Source organism: Prionailurus bengalensis, chromosome F2, assembly GCF_016509475.1.
Source record: "Prionailurus bengalensis isolate Pbe53 chromosome F2, Fcat_Pben_1.1_paternal_pri, whole genome shotgun sequence".
Classification (NCBI taxonomy): domain Eukaryota; kingdom Metazoa; phylum Chordata; class Mammalia; order Carnivora; family Felidae; genus Prionailurus; species Prionailurus bengalensis.
The window spans coordinates 65821013-65838297 of NC_057353.1; positions in this window are offsets into that span (position 1 = coordinate 65821013).

The window sequence follows — 17285 nt, forward strand, 5'->3', positions numbered from 1 at the left end:
CACATTCCTGGTATCATATGGTAACAGTTCAATGGGAACCTTCATAACAAACAATGTCAGTGTTCTTCTCTGATTCCCTCCAATTCTTTACTAGCTACATATGTCAATCCCTCATGTTCTGCATTGTGTTTTCTCTCAGTTGGGCTTCCAGAGGATTTCCTTTGGGTACCTAAGTGGTCTTGCAAGTTTGGAAAACCAGAAGTGCCTGAAAATTTTACCCACATCCCCAACACATACACAACTTTTCCTGAAGCTAAGAGCTAAGTGGTGTGGAAAAACAAAAGCCCAGCACATTCCTCCAAGACAGATAGTATTCTCACATGTAATTTTAATCTGTAGCTCCATTTGGAATGGAGTGTGAGATTGCATCTGAAATTAAAACTTGCTTTATTCCGTTCTCCATCATGCGTCCCCATGCCTTACTATTTTTTTCTGAGAGAACTTTCTTAAATAGTCATTTCTGAGTCCATGGCTCAGAATCTGCTTTTAAGGAGAAGCTAATCCAAAATACTTGGTACCAAGAGCAATGCCAAGCAGCAGACCCTCATGATGAGATGCTGTTGTTGGATTACTCACTGGTGAGATGGAAATGAGGAATCACTGTTAGGAAGTGGAGTATTAATAGCCCTTAGCATGCTCTACCCTTAAAATTGCTAAAATTCTCAACTAGGTGATACCAATGAAAGACACAGAGACACAGTGTGTCCTCAGGATGAATTACATCTGTTGGGACTCTAGCTTATGCCACTCACTACTCACATACTTCTTTTGATATTAGATCTTATTATCTGCAAATATGATTGTCCTAGCATCAGAATATAACCAAGAAAGCCATGGAGTTTGCCAGACATATTGTCCAGGACAGAGAAGGAAGATCAGATAAAGGTTTTGAGAAAAATGGTAAGAAAAATATGGTTTCCTGAATGGTCTATATTAAGTTCAATCTGTTCAATGAACTGGCTAAATAAGAAGTCTAACCAAAGCTAGTAGTTACTCAATTCTGATTTATTGCCTCATGTCTCCTTAACTCTCTTCCCTCTCCCCACCACCCCACCCCACCCCCACTTTTTTTTTCCTGAATGGAGAGGATAATGTATTTGTCCAGATCAAGGATCCTTCTGGAAAAGAAAGGTAAACACCCTAAATTTACCCCTTCGGGGTTAGATCTTTTTTCCCTGCTTTACAGAATATTTTATATGTAGTCAAGCCCTCAATGCTTCACAAATATGAAGCCTATGTACTGTGAATACTTGCTTTAGAAATTTCCTGAGGACTGGAAGAACTGTATAATGTATCTTTCCTTCAGACTGTACATGTATTTTGTGTGTATTCCACATCAGATGTTTTTGTATTTTTTAGGATGTGTGTATATTCTTTCATTCCATTAATTCAAAATTTTAGATATATTCTACATATCACTGTGTTAGATTCTTTAATCTTACTTTCTCCAAATCATCCAAACACATGCTTGTAGCAATAGTCTACATCTGCCTATCATTAAAATTTTTACAAAATGTACCAAATAGCCTCTCATATGTACTAATTTTCAAAAGCGTAATAGAAGTTTTCCCAATTTTTTTCCCAGTTCTTTTCCAATTCTACTTTTCATCCTGTGAGGTTCTTTTTATTTTCAGTCAGTAGCATCATCACCTGCATCACCCACTCTCTCTCCTAAAAAGACACCAAATAAAGACAATTCAATTCAAACTGATACGTGTATAGTTGTCACACCTCGATCTTCCAGATTCCCACCAAGGGGTGGTCCAGTCCCATACTGAAATTATGAACCTGTAAGTATCTAGTATGTTGCATTTTGTTTACTTGGCTTTTGAATTTAAATCCTTAATGCATGTCTGGGGTAGTACATTTGCAATGTTTGAGAAGTTAAACTGCCCATAAAGATACACAAAACATCCAAAGTTTCAACGGGTCTGGGAGTGGAAGAGAAGGCCGTCCAGCGCCCATGAGGAGATGACTGCTCTCCTCTGCAGAGGAGACGTGCTGTTGGAGCAGTCACTGCACAGCCAGACCAATAAAAGTGGGGAAAGTCCTTCTTCCTAAGGACTGTTCCTAAGCAAGGTGACATGCTTAGTGTGTTTGAGCCTCAATTCCTTCATTTGTAAAATAAGGGGTTTGAATTATTCTTCATGATCTCAGAGTTTGAACCCAGGCAACTGTTGCTCTGTAGTTCAAGTACTCTGCCTGTCGTCACACAATTAGGAAACAAAGGAAACTTCAGTTCTTCGGCTTTGTTTTCTAAGAAGAAAGGGCAGTAATAGAAGTAGAGCTGTTCAAATATTTAAAATCTGTGTAAAGTGAGTGGCTGACCTATTTTTAGTGCTTGATGTGAGATACTTTATTATTTTAGAATTATAATATTACATTAATATTCCATGATTTTAAAGATTCAAGACATCAGATCATTTTTTTTCTCAAAGTCATCAGGAAGAGAGGGAGTGAAAAAAAATATTCTATGATTTTAAAGATTCAAGACATCAGATCACTTTTTTTCTCAAAGTCATCAGGGAGAGAGAGAGTGAAAAAAGACATGTACGCTGTTGTATATGTTCCTTTCAGAGAAAGTTTTTTTGCCAGAGGAAAAGAAAACTTTATCTGGCCTGTGTCATGGGCACCTACATAAAAACTAAGAACAAAATTTGTGTCATGTTCATATTCTTGGATTTTGGGTGTGGACACAGAGGCCAATCATAGTTACTTCAAGGACACACTAATTATTCCATGTAGGTTCCATTTATTTATCCCCAGGAGATGCTGTAGAATCAAGTTTGCTAGTGTGGAGAATGTATATACATATAAATAATGTTGGTCTATAGTTTTCTTTTTCATCTGAGTTTTTATAGTTTGTATCTTTCCAGAAATTCGTCCTTTTCATCCATTATCTAATTTGTTGGCAAAGGATTGTTCATAACAATCCCTTACTAGCTTTTATTTCTCTAAAGTTGGTAATAATGTTCCTTTAATTTCTGATTTTAGTAATTTGACTATTCTTTTTTCTTGGCCAGTGTAGCTATACGGGTTTTTCAGTATTGTTTTCAGAAAGGCAACTTTTGCTTTGATTTTCTCGATTGCGGCTCTATTTGCTAATTCTTTATTTTCTGTTCTAGTCTCATTATTTCTTTCCTTCTGCTTGATTTGGGTTTAATTTTCCCCTTCATTTCCAATACCTTAAAGTGGAACTTTAGGTTGATTTGACATCTTTCTTCTTTTTAATGTAGTCATTTAAAACTATAAATTTCCCACTGTCTCACTTAAGTTTTAGAAAGATATTTTTTAAATGTCTATTTTTGAGAGAGAGTGCACAAGCAGCGGAGGGGCAAAGAGAGAAGGAGAGAGAAGGTGAAGCAGGTTCCAGACTCCAAGCTATCAGCGTACAGCCTGATGCAGGGCTTAAACGCACAAACCACGAGATCATGACCTGAGCCAAAGTCAGACACTTAACCAACTGAGCCACCCAGACACCCCCAGAAAGATATTTTCTAATTTCCTTTGTGATAATTTTTTGAAACATTCATTATTTATGTTAATTTCCAAATATTTGTGAATTTACCAGATTTGTTTGTAATCTCCAATTTCATGTTACTGTGATTGAAAAATATGCTTCATAGGATTTCAATCTTTTTAAATTTATTGAGTCTGGTTTCATGTCCTAGCATATGATCTGTCCTACAGATGTTTCATGCATGCTGGAGATACAGATGTGTTGTTGCTGTGTGGAGTGTCCTTTGCATGTCCATTAGCTCAAATTTGTGTCTTATTGTTCAAGCGTTCTCTTTCCTTGTTGATCTCCAGCCTATTCATTACAGAAAGTTAAGTATTAAAATAGATTACTGTTGAATTGACACCATTCTTTCACTTTTTACTTCATACATATTCAGGTTTGTTTCTGTATTAGGGCACATAAATGTTTATGGTTGTTACAATTCAATGATATATTGAACATCTTATTATAAAATATCCCTTTTACTTATATTTTCATTTGTACCTAATTGCACTGGCTATGACCATCAATACAGTGTTGAATTTAAGTAGTGAGAATTTGGTCTTATTCTTGATTTCAGATAAAAAGCTCATTCTTTAGGTAAAAAAAAAATGCTGATGTGTTTCAAGATCTGAATTTGACCTTAATTTATCAATGATATGTAACCTTTCCTTACTTTTATTTCTGATTTTTTAGAATTTCAATTTCCCCTCTACCATATTCATCTCTATCATATATATATTCATTTTGTTCTATTTATGATTTACAAATGGTAGAGAAAGTCAAAAGATCTAAAAGATTTATCTCTTATTTTCTTATATGCGTTATAAAACTATAAACACCTCTCTAGGCACTCTCTAGGTATATCCTCAAAATATAATATGATTTTTTTGATTACTTGTTCTAAATATACATGATTTTTTTTGATTACTTGTTCTAAATTTAACTTTCTCAAGTTTCTCATTTTTTTAAAAAAAAATTTTAAATGCTATTTATTTTTGAGAGATAGAGCATGAGCTGGGGAGGGGCAGAGAGAAAGGGAGAGAGAGAGAATCCCAAACAGGCTCCACACTGTGAATGCAGAGCCCAACATGGGGCTCAAACTCACAAACTGCGAGATCATGAGCTGAGCTGAAATCAAGAGTGGGATGCTTACCCCACTGAGCCACCCAGACACCCCAGATTTCATATTTCTTAGGCATTTTGATCTTACTGATACTCTGATGAATACTCAACTTTGTGGAGAACTTTTCAGCAGCCATCCCTGCTCATCACTGCTACAGTCATCTCCTTAACAATGCTACATTTGTCACCAACAATTCTACGAATTTAACAATTGAAGCTCTCCTGAGGGTCTCCATTCCAGTAGACCAAAACTACAAACCAGAGCAATTCTGGTATTCCACCAGACACGGTGGCAACTCTTGGACTCCAGTGTGTCAGTCACAAATACCAGTGAGCTGGAGACAGAACCATGCCTCGATGGTTGGACTTATGACCAAAGCATTTTCACCTCCACTGCTGTGACTAAGGTATGATACAAATACCATGGAAACAAGTAGCAATTAAACTTTAAGAGCATAGCTCTACAGAAAATCCATTCAATGCACTCAATTATAAGACATAGTTCCTGAACAATGAGTAACAAAGAGTGGAACTCTGAGTATCTATCACCCATAAAGTATGTTACTTTTTCTAACAAAGAAAGTAGTGATTTAGACTGCAGGCTATGGAATCATATATTTCCAAACAGATAAAAATCCTTGATTCGGCACAAACTTGCTCTGTTCGTGAGAGCTTGTGCTCATCTGTACACAAGCAAACATGATATCTAACAGAATATGAAATACATACAAGCTCTAGTATGAAAAATAATATAAAACAAAGCATTCCTTATTTCTCTCTGGTTTACTGATACTCCTGTATCATGGTATATATTTTTGTGTGTCTTTATTTCCATCATCTCAGAGTATTTTTTCATTACCCACCACTCAATGTACCGCCCCTGCTAAACCTAATACAATGGTATAATCTGATTTTGAAGCATAAAAATAAGATCTATACTTACCTCATTTTTTTTGGCTACCATGCTTAGTTTCATAATAAGCTTAGAGTCTCTTTAATAGTAGACAATTTGTATTTTTTCATTGCATAATTCATACATTCATTTATTTATCTATAAAATAAATCTTATGCTTATCTAGTCTTAAAACGCATGGAAAACATGAAAGAAAAAAACCAAAACTATATGAAAACACTTATTTTTCATGTCCTCTTGGATGTCTCATAAGCATCTTTCCCCAAACTTGACCTCAAGTGCCCCCTTTCTGTGGAAATGGTGCTTCTACACACCCCTTAGCCAATAAACTCATTATTTATGTTTCTTTTCCATATTTTTATTTTCAAAACCTCTCCAACTATTATCCAATTAAGAACCTAAATAAGATGACTTCATCAATGTTATACCTCAACTCCTACAAATATGTCTCAATAGTACTTCTCATTTTATTGCCACGATATACTCCCAATGGTAAAGTTCAAGCTCTTACCTGCACGATTTCCAAAATTGTAATGAGAGCGATTATTCTAAATCAGAAATATGGTTATACCTTGAAGATCTTTTAATGACGTCACGCTGTTTTTTTTAATATACGCTCAAGTCTATACCCAGAGTTATGAGATGCTGCGTGACATAGGATTCTAAAAGATGTCTTCACTCTTCTGTCATTTCACTATCTTCCCTGCTTTCTGTAACTTATCCAACTTTTACCTGTTTCCTCAGTGTTGTGACCCATTTGTTCCTGAGTGACTAAACTTTCTCTGCCCATAATTTTCTGTTTATCACTTAATCTTATATAGTATTTTTTTTCTCATTTTTCAAATCTTGATTTAAATAGCTATTCATAATAGGGTTTCCAGGAACATTATAATCCCATACCATTCTGTACTTACTCCTGGGACTCAGCATTCAAGTTTGAATTTGTCTTATATCTTTGATTCCTCCTAGAATCTATTAAACATGAGACCAGGACAGTCTGTCTAGATCTCTGCTTTGATTCCAGTGCCTGGCAAACTACCTGGAACTTAATTGGCCTTCCAGAGTTTAAAGTGTCCACACAAATCAAGTTTCTTACCAAATAGTTTTTCCTCTCAAATGCTCATCTTGCAATTCTATGTTCCCGAGGTCAGTTTCTTTGTAAACATGTTGTTTTTATTTACATTTTTCCAGTGGGATTTAGTGTGTAATAAACAACCACTCAATTATCCCAACCCATATTCATGTGAGGGCAAATGACCAAAACACCACAAACTGGCTACTTTGCTGACAGGTGAGACTCCTCACCTACAAGTGATTAAAAACAATGAATAAACAATCTCTTTAGGATCATCATTCTGCATGCTGAAGACTAGGAAGAGATTTGCAGTAGGTGACAAAGAAGTTGGAAGACTTTAAATGGGCGGTACAAACTGCGTAGAGATAAACAGTTCCAAGGAAAGAAAAAGGCCTAGAATCAGCAAGAATGGACTTCCAAAAGTTATGAAGATAAATTTGAAGCTTTAATTACACAAAGAATAATATGTAGAGGAAATGTTATCATGTAGAACAAATTATGGTAAAATCCTGGTAGTGGGACTGAGATCAATAAATATGCAGAGAAAGGCATACTCAGAGTAAGGGAAGAAGAGCATAAAGGATGTAAATTAACTGCTTATACCGTTCATATAAGGTATACTGTTAGAGAAGGTAAAAATGCCCCGATTTTGAAGGACTTTGAAAGGCAGACTGATGAGATTTAATTGCCTTCTGAGGCCCTCTGGGTACAACATAAAATTGTTGACATTTTCTGTGAAATGATAGAAATGGGTTTCATGAAGAATGACATGGCAGAGGCAAGCAGAGGAGATAGGAGAAATATGAAATAGCAGGCATGCAAACACTACAGAAATAAAAGAACTCTCAGCCAAATGCCAGTATTGCAGACTTGTAATAAGTGACAATAAAATATCCCAACACAGAGAAATGAGTTAACTCAACTCCCCTTATGAGAAAGGAATTAACAGTAGAAACAAGAAAAGTTGTGAAATCATGATCCCAATTTGAAAATCTAAGACAAAGACTGTTTTGTAAGTATCTCAGGGCAACTGAGGATTATTCAGTGCTTAAAATTTGCCAGGAATTGTACTGAATGTTGTCTTTCTAATACTATTTCTGATGACAAGTAGTTTAAATTTTCATGAGGAATATAAACTATTTTTAGAACGATTCCATCTAGTCTGATAAATGGCAATAATTGAGGCAAGAACAAGGTGCTGTAGGGTTATATATTTAGACCAATTCCATCTATTCTAATAAATTCAACAATTAAGAACAAAGTGCTGTAGGGTTATATATGGGAGGTCTAGATAAGATATTTGTCTACTGGTATAAAACGTGTTTTTTTTTTAATATTTACTAACTCAATTTGTTATTCTCTAGATTGGTTTAATATTGCCATGCTCTTCCCTGATTATTGGATTGCTCGGAACGTGCTCAGTACTTGCTCCAACTTTCCAAGTTTACTGTATATTAAGATTCATTATGGCAATGTCCCTGGGCACAATACTTGGCAATAACATTACATTTCATAAATTAGTTTTAGTTCTCAACCTCTAGTTCAGGAAATATTTTAAATGCTCTTCATTTTATTAAATATTAAAACTATTTTTTCCTCCTTTCAGTTTTAGAATGGATTCCAACAAAAGCCCAGCTCAAAATCATGACAGTTCTTTCCTTGTCTATGAGTAATGGCCAGATTTTACTGGCTGCATTGGCTTATGTCTTTCGAGAATAGCACATTCTACAATTAGTCATTTCTGTGCCATGTATTGCCCTCTTGTTGCTGTGTTATGTTAAATTTTATATTATGGTTTTGTTAGGGACATAAGAACTAAAGATTTTCCATACTGTTTTGGTTACCTATTACTTTGCAACAAACTCTCCAAAACCTAATAGCAGCCCAGCCATCATCTAACTGCATAACATTAGAAGTCCCAAGCAAGAACTTTCCAGCTGAGTCAAAATGCAGAATGAGAAAGAATAATATTTTTTTCCTACTGTTCTATGCTCTTTCACTCATATGTCTTCCTGGGGTGGGGTGACGGGAAGGAGTGGGGGCTGGTTGAGCTCTCTTCATCCACAAGGCTTATCCAAATAGCTATCTTGGGCTTCCTCATGGCATGACAGTCTCAAGTTATTCAGACTTCTTACATGGCATTCACTTCCCCCTAAGTGAGCATTCCAAGAGACAGGAAGCAAGACCTGGCAGGCTATTAAGGTCTGGACCCAGAAGCTGGCACAGCTGATATCCTCCATATTGTATTAGACAAATCTGTCAGATCCTGCCCAGATTCAAGGGAAAGAGATACCGTCTTCATTTCTTAGTAACAGGTGTCCCCAGAACTCTGCAGCCATTTTTGATCTGCCAACTTATAAGCTTACTCCCCTGAATTCTATTCTATTGCCTAATGAATAGATCAAGTAAAAAGACATAAATACTTGAATACTTGGACTTGAATTCAGAGAAATTTGAAGGTATATCTTAGTATCTACTAATTTCAGCAATTATGTTTACTAGTTCAATTGGTTAAAGTGACACTAAAGCTTGTATATTCCTATTCTTTGCCTTAAGTGGTTACTTTGCTGACAGGTGCATCTCTGGTTCCAACCAATAAATGATTAAAAAATGATGAATAAGCAATCCCTTTGCTATGAACATTATTCTGCATGCAAAAGGCTAGAAAGATAGTTGAAATAAAAAAAAATTAGAAAGAGGCAATTTTGTACTTCCAACTATTATTTCTTATTGTTTAAATGTCCTCTTTGAAAACCTGTAGGTTTCCAGGGTTTGTAGTTTTGTTTCTTATTCTAATGAAGAATACACATGTACTTGATTACCAGAGGTTGCTTTGTGAAAAACACTTTCAAATAAGTGGCTTTGTTGGGGACTAAATGTGGATCAATTTATAAAAGTTAAGTAATGTCATAAACATGACAGCTATTCCAATGTGGAAATGGGATTGGTTTCTGATGACACATCTGCCATTCTCCATATAGGTGTTTGTCAGAATCTGCATGCTGGCTGATTATAGCCGGCAAACTAGAGAAAGCATCAAAGAACTGAAGGGAGTTGCTCAATTTAAGGGCAAGAAAAAAGTGCTGCAGAGAACCTAAATATTGAAGTAGGAGAAAAAATAGTAGCTTTATCACGAGGCTTGTTTCCCATTCCTGGAAGACATCACAAAAGCAAAAATAATGACGTGGACATATGATCATTAAAAAACCTTTAAAAAATACAGCCAAGGACAGTCACTCTTGGCAATCAATTTATCTTACTAGAAAATGACTTAAAACCTCTTTTACTTTGTACACCAAGAGAATGGGTAAGAAGAGCCTGTTACTCAGACTACACTGCATACGTACACATAGATGCGCATACATAGTGCATCTCCCCTAGGTCTGTATCAGAGCAGCTCATCCTTCTGAGAAAAGACCCAATGCTCCCAGCTACACTCCTCTGGTAATTTTTAGTTGAAGTTGTTCTCAGATTTTCCTATTTACTTCCTTCCTCATCATTGATGCTGACTGGAAAATCTTCCCTGATTTGAACATGCCACAGGGCTAAATGACAACTAACTACTGTTGAAATGGACATAATTGCAGTTGTAAACCGTGGATTGATGACTGGAATCTACACACCTATATTTAAATATGTCCCACAGCATATAACTAGTACTTATAAGATGCTACAAAAAACACACTGAGACTTGAATAAAACCCATTTTATTCACCTCAGATAAGCATTGTTTCCTCTTTAAGAACACAATCAAGTTTGATATTATTTTACAAACTCTAGATATTTAAAGGAAATGGATAGAAAGAGAAATAATCTTCCCATTTACCTTTCCACTATTGTCTCATGGTTGTTTTATACATCATGAGATCAACTTTTCAAGTACGAATATGCTAATGACCTGATAACGCCCTGAACTAGACCAAACCTCATATCCACACAGGCACTAGAACTGTATGCCAGGGTATTGTGGAAGGGTAATTAGATACGACTAACTCTGCCTTAAGAGAGCAATAATGTCATAGTCTAACAAGGTAGGCATAGACTTGACACAGTACACTCAAGGATCTATGTGAAATGGACTGCTATACAAATGTAACCTTTGAATATGTAAGACCTTGATTTTAGATGACATAATAGAAGATCCTTTGTGTAATAGGAAAAAATAGCCCATTTGTTTATTATACTTGTTGAGAATATTAAATAATATACTACATTTATCAAAACAAAATTGACAGGAGACTCAAGCAATATTTCAAAATATTCCCATTTGATTAAATGGTAAGAAATCATATTTGAATTTCTGTTTGAGTAGGATTCAAGAAGTAATGGAAAATGTTTCCAAAATAAACAACAACAAAAACGAGAATTGCTAATGGCTTTTATGCTCAGTGTTTTTGGCACTTTCCTTATAACTCTAACAATAAACATGCTTCTATTTATTTATTTTTAACTTGGAGGTTCTGAGATCCATGATGCAAGAACTGGCTTTTCTAGAACAGCGCTGTCCTAAAATCAAGGAGATCATTGCCAGTTTTGTCATGTGCAAGATTTTATGTTGCCTCTACTTTATCCAGTTTGTATATACTTGTCATTTCCTAAGTTTTCTAGAACTTTGTAGTATATTCCATGTGCTATATGGTGTACGGATAATTCCATGGGCTTTGAGACAAAACATATATATTTGAATATAAATTTGTATATATATTTATTTATGTATATACGTGTGTGTGCATATGTATACACATCTTGTATAGGCCAAGACCAAAACTAAAGAAAATTAAAAGATCATGCTTGCTAAACATTAATTTCTTTACATTTTTCTATAAAAGTTTGAGATGATGCATTTATGATGCATTTTCACTGGAAAGCTTCTAGAAGTCCTGGTAGCACAATTCAGCCAAGGAAATCAACTTCATTTATATTGGAAGACAAACAGTGGCTTAAAGTGTGGCATTTTAATTCACAGGAAATTAGATTCAAATGCTTGTTCATTTTATCCCTAACATAACTTATAACCTAGAGCAAATTAATTACATTCTTTAGCCATTAATATGTTTATCTGGGAAATTAAGATACTAATATCTAATTCATATATTACTTTTGTTATATTTATTCAGTATTCAAATACTTTTCATATACTTCTGAAGTAAATAACACTGTTCTAAGTCTGAAATGATAGCAATGTATAAAACATACAGTGCCTGCTTTCACTGGGGGCTACATTCTAACAAGTGAAGGTAGATGTGAGCTGACAAACCCATGTCTCAACAAGGGTCTGTTTAATAGGATGGCATTTAAGCAAAAACCTGAAGAGATCATACTAACCCATTTGGTTCTATAAAATAAAAACAACAGAAATAGCACACTGCCTAAGATTACGAGGCCTGGAACGAGAAACCCAGAGTTTAATTCTGGCTCTCCTGACTAGGATTTGTATGAAGTCAGACAGCTGACCTGATATTTTATGGCTTAGTTCAAGCAGGAAGAAGAGAAAGAGGAAAGGCCTTGAAGTGGCCTGATTAATATTAAAGAAGCCAGTGAAGATGCAACTAAGGGAAATACCCATCAAGAGAGCTTAAAACAAGTCTCAAATGACCTCCATCGACAAGAACTTAAATTTTTGTCAATACAAAATTCAGTGCTCCTTAAGGAAAACATTAAAATCCAGACACTCAAAAAATGTACAATCCTCAGTGTTCAGCATCACATCAAAAACTACTGTACTTATGAAGGAAACATATGTTTCCTGACTTATAATCAGGAGAAAATTCAATTAAAAGAATTGATGGAATTGGCAGAAAGTGATATCCAAGATGCTATTATTACTATAGTCAAGAATATAAAGAAAACATGAATATACAGAGGGGCTAATTAGATATAAAAACTAAATGAAACTAAAACACTCACTGGATGGGATGAAGGGGAGACTGGACACTTCCAACGAAACAGCTCAATGACTTGAGGTCACAGCAATAGAAACTAATCACCAGAGCTCAGAGAGAAAAGAAAATAAAAATATAAAGAGAGTTCTGGCATGTAGAAAAATCAAGGGTTCTAACCTATAAGTAATCAGAGCCCAAAAGACAGTAGAGAAAGAGTGGAAGATGGTGGAAATTTTGAAAAAAATGACAAAAATTTTCTAGATCTATAAACTCAAAAATCCAAAGAAGTTCACTGTATTTATTCTATTTGGTTTCCAAGAAAACTATACTGAGATGTATCAAAAGCAAATGTTTAATACTAGTATTGAGGAAGAAATCTTAAAAGAAGCCAGAGGAAGAGCATTATTACTGACAGCGGAATAAAGATCAGTATGATCAAAGACTTCTCATCTGAACTATAAAAGCCAGAAGACAATGAGCCAACACCCTAATTGTTTTTGTGGTTCCTTTCACTGTCAACCTAACCTTTCTAAACCCAGTGACCACTCCTGGGAGAAAAAAAAAATCAAGGTAAAATCAATTTTTTTTCCATAGAAATCAAGAGTTGAAGCGACAAATGGATAAAGAAGATGTGGTTTATATATACAATGGAATACTACTTGGCAATGAGAAAGAATGAAATTTGGCCATTTGTAGCAATGTGGATGGAACTGGAGAGTGTTATGCTAAGTGAAATAAGTCATACAGAGAAAGACAGATACTATATGTTTTCACTCATATGTGGATCCTGAGAAACTTAACAGAAGACCAGGGGCGGGGGAAAGGGGGGAAAAAAGTTACAGAGAGGGAAGGAGGCAAACCATAAGAGACTCTTAAATACTGAGAACTGAGGGTTGATGGGGGGTGGGGGACAGTGGAAAGTGGGTGATGGGCATTGAGGAGGGCACCTGTTGGGATGAGCACTGGGTGTTGTATAGAAACCAATTTGACAATAAATTATATATATATAAAAAAATCCAGAGTTGAGGAAATTATTTCAAATAAATTCCTCTACTAAAATGGGGTGAATGTGTTTACTAATCTGTTTCAAAATGTTCAAACGCATATTTTTCAAAGCAAATCAGAGATTTCTTACTAGAAGTGTGAAGAGGCTGATAACTGATGAATACACCTAAGAAACAGAAAAGTTGTATAGAAATATGATAATATGCTTAGAGAAGCATAGAAATGCTGAAAAGATGACAAAGGAGAACCAGGACTTTAGAGAACAAAAAACTTGAGAAAGTGAGTCAACTTCTGCATCCTCTGGATGGAAACCTACAGATGGTTTCCAATTCTGGGCATATGGAAGAAGCCAGAGCAAAGTGTCCTAGTGTTTACCAGGCTGAGGGGGTGTTAAGCACACACAGTTTCCACACCACCCCCACCAGGATATCTGGCACACAATATGGGAAGCTAAAAACCAAGCAGAAAGTACTTGAAGAGAATATACCCATCTCAGGAAACCAAATTAGAAGTTAGGACACAATAGGGAGAGATGTGATGCAGAATACATACGGCCCCTAAAAGCAGTAAAGCACCAGGAATATATCTCAGGTAAATATACACGGAGACTCATGGAGACTCACGAAGGCTGCAGTGCAGATGGGATTCAGCCCGGCTCCTGCCTGCATTATAGTAAATAGTCACCACTCTACCTGCCCAGCAGAGGGAAGTGTAAACCCTCTCAAGAGGTAGATGACAGTATGTAGAGCCTATTCAATTTCTGTGTACAAAGTCCACAGGGTCTGTTCAACTCTTATGCACAGCGCCCATACTTTAATTTTTTAAACGCGCTAGTCACATTGAAAATAAATGGGCCCACATCACTGAAAAGGAAAGGAGATCCAAATATCATAAACTACATTAGGTTTGATTCAGACTTTGAAGTTAGCTCACCAGGGTTTGAAAAACACTATACTGGGGTACCTGGGTGGCTCAGGTGGTTGGGTGTCTGACTTCAGCTCATGATCTCGTGGTCTGTGAATTCAAGCCCCATGTCAGGCTCTGTGCTGACAGCTCATAGCCTGGAGCCTGCTTCAGATTCTGTGTCTCCCTCTCTCTCTGTCCCTCCTCCACTCACACACACACACACACACACACACACACACACACACACACACATACACACACACACACTCTCTCTCTCTCTCTCTCTCTCTCTCAAAAATGAATGTTAATAATAAAAAAATAAAACCACTATACTAAATATGATACATAATAAACAGTTAAAAGGGAGACCAACAAATGAAAACTTGGAGCATCACGAAAGAATCAGAATATATAAAAAAAAATCAAATGTTAAATCTAGCGTTAAAAACTATTATGTTTTGAATAATGTAGATTTTTCTGAGAATATGAAATTTTTTTATTTAGGAAAAGTCAATACAACTCACATTAGAAGACAGAGAAAAATCATGATAATGATGAGTATAGAAAAAACTCAAAATCTCTTCACAATAAAATCTCAATGTAATATCATACATCAAAATTCAACCTGATAGCAATTCCAGAAACAAATTATTAGAAAGTGTAATGTAAAAGATTCTGCTTTTCTATTTGTTTTGCATGAAATAACTGGAAGCAGATCAATATCCTGCCAAGAACTAGGAAAGCCAGATAAAATAATATAACCTGATTGCCAGCAATAAGAGCTGTTGCAATATGGGAGGAGGGCATGTGATTTCCAAGGGGTAGAAATGTTAATATAATAGCTAAACTAATTTCTCTAACTTCCTTCTGTAGGCATTCAATCAATCTGGACGCAAGCGAAATAAAATGAAGATTTGCACTCAAAGAGGGCCGCTGTTGGAGAGTACAGAAATAAGCATAACTCTTCAGGAAGACGTGGCAGAGGGTAGCTCAATTACATAGCCTTTTTTATCTACATTTGAACTTTTTCAGTGCTCAATATAGGAGATTAAAAACCAAAGAGCAGAGCTTTCAACACTCTAGAAAGAAAAAAATACTCGAGTTTATGACCCCCCAGAGGTGAACAACAATAAAGAATATGGAGACTTCCATGGGACTCCTGGGTGGCTCAGTTGGTTAAGCGTCTCACTTCAGCTCAGGTCATGATGTCGCGGTTCATGAGTTCGAGCTCCATGTCAGACTCCGTGCTGACAGCTCAGAGCCTGGAATGTGCTTCACATTCTGTGTCTCCCTCTCTCTCTGCCCCTCCCCGGCTTGTGCTCGGTCTCTGTCTCTCAAAAACAAACATTACCAAAAAAAAGTATGTAGACTTCCAATTAAAAACCCTGGAGAATCAAAATGACCCAGGACAATTCTATGCCTTACCATGGATTCAACTGAAATCTCGAATCACACAGTCCCTGAAGTATTAGAGTGAGCAGCCACTGTTCTACTAGTTTAGAATACTGGAAAATAATATATAGAGCTCTTCTACCTTTTTATAAATAATTTGAATTAAAAGATCACTAGATAAGCCAAAAAGCTAGGAAAATACACCTAATAAAAACCAACAGCAACAACACAAAGGACAACAGAAATAAGCCTGCACTGTACCCAGATATTGAACTTTAAATAACTATGATTAATATGTTCAAAAGTAAAGAAAAAGGTAGATGATATACATGAAAATATGGAGAGTAACAACACTGTGAGGTTCAAGCCCAAAGTAGAGATTTAATTTTCCTTAACTTTGCTTTGAGCAGCTTCTCCAAAAGCAGTTGTTTCCTCTTCCTGAAGTGAACTAAATTTCTGATCTGTTGTTCTCTGATAACGTCAACCCATTCTTCTATCCCTCTGGCATTATGGCCAGCAGTGGGTTTCTCATTGCCAATCCCTGGGTTGCCTCAACCCATTGGCTTTTCCTTTTCTTTGGCTTTTAACCCTTTGGCTTTTTTTTTTCCAGTGGCTCTTAACCCTTTCTTTTGTAACTCCTCCCCTATATTAAAGTCTTTCCGATGAACTACTTTGCCTGGACTTTGTTTTCCTGATTAAAATCTAGCTGATACAACAATGATATCAAAAATACAGGTGAAAGGACTGGCCTAGAGAAATAGGAATAAAAAGCAAAAAATGAAAAAGACATGTGTATAAATTTATATAATATAGTACAGGTTCTTGGTGAGAAGCATTTTTTTTTTCTTCAACTTTTTTTTTTTGGGACAGAGAGAGACAGAGCATGAATGGGGGAGGGGCAGAGAGAGAGGGAGACACAGAATCGGAAACAGGCTCCAGGCTCTGAGCCATCAGCCCAGAGCCTGACGCGGGGCTCGAACTCACAGACCGCGAGATTGTGACCTGGCTGAAGTCGGACGCTTAACCCACTGCGCCACCCAGGCGCCCCGGTGAGAAGCATTTTTAAAACACTTTATCCAACTCCCTTATTAATAAAAAGGCGTTCATTAATCCAAAGGGAGACTTTTACTGTTTGGAGAGATCCTTGAAGACAATGAATAAAGTGTTTTAAAATAAAAGTTATATATATTGAAGGAACAAGGATGAATCCATCACATTATGCTAAGTGAAATGAGCAAGACACACACAAAAAAATATTGTGGGATCTCACATGTGAAGTAGAAAAAAATGATTTCATAAAAGAGAAAAGATTTTGAATCTTGAGTATGAAAATGAAAGAGGAGTAGATCAAAATATTGAACATAAAATCACTCACCCAATAATATGTGGCAGCAATGAGAAATCTACACTGCATGAGATGTTTTCTCATTTTTACATAACCCAGAATCCATGCATTTTCCACAATCCAGAAAAGCACCTAAACTACCC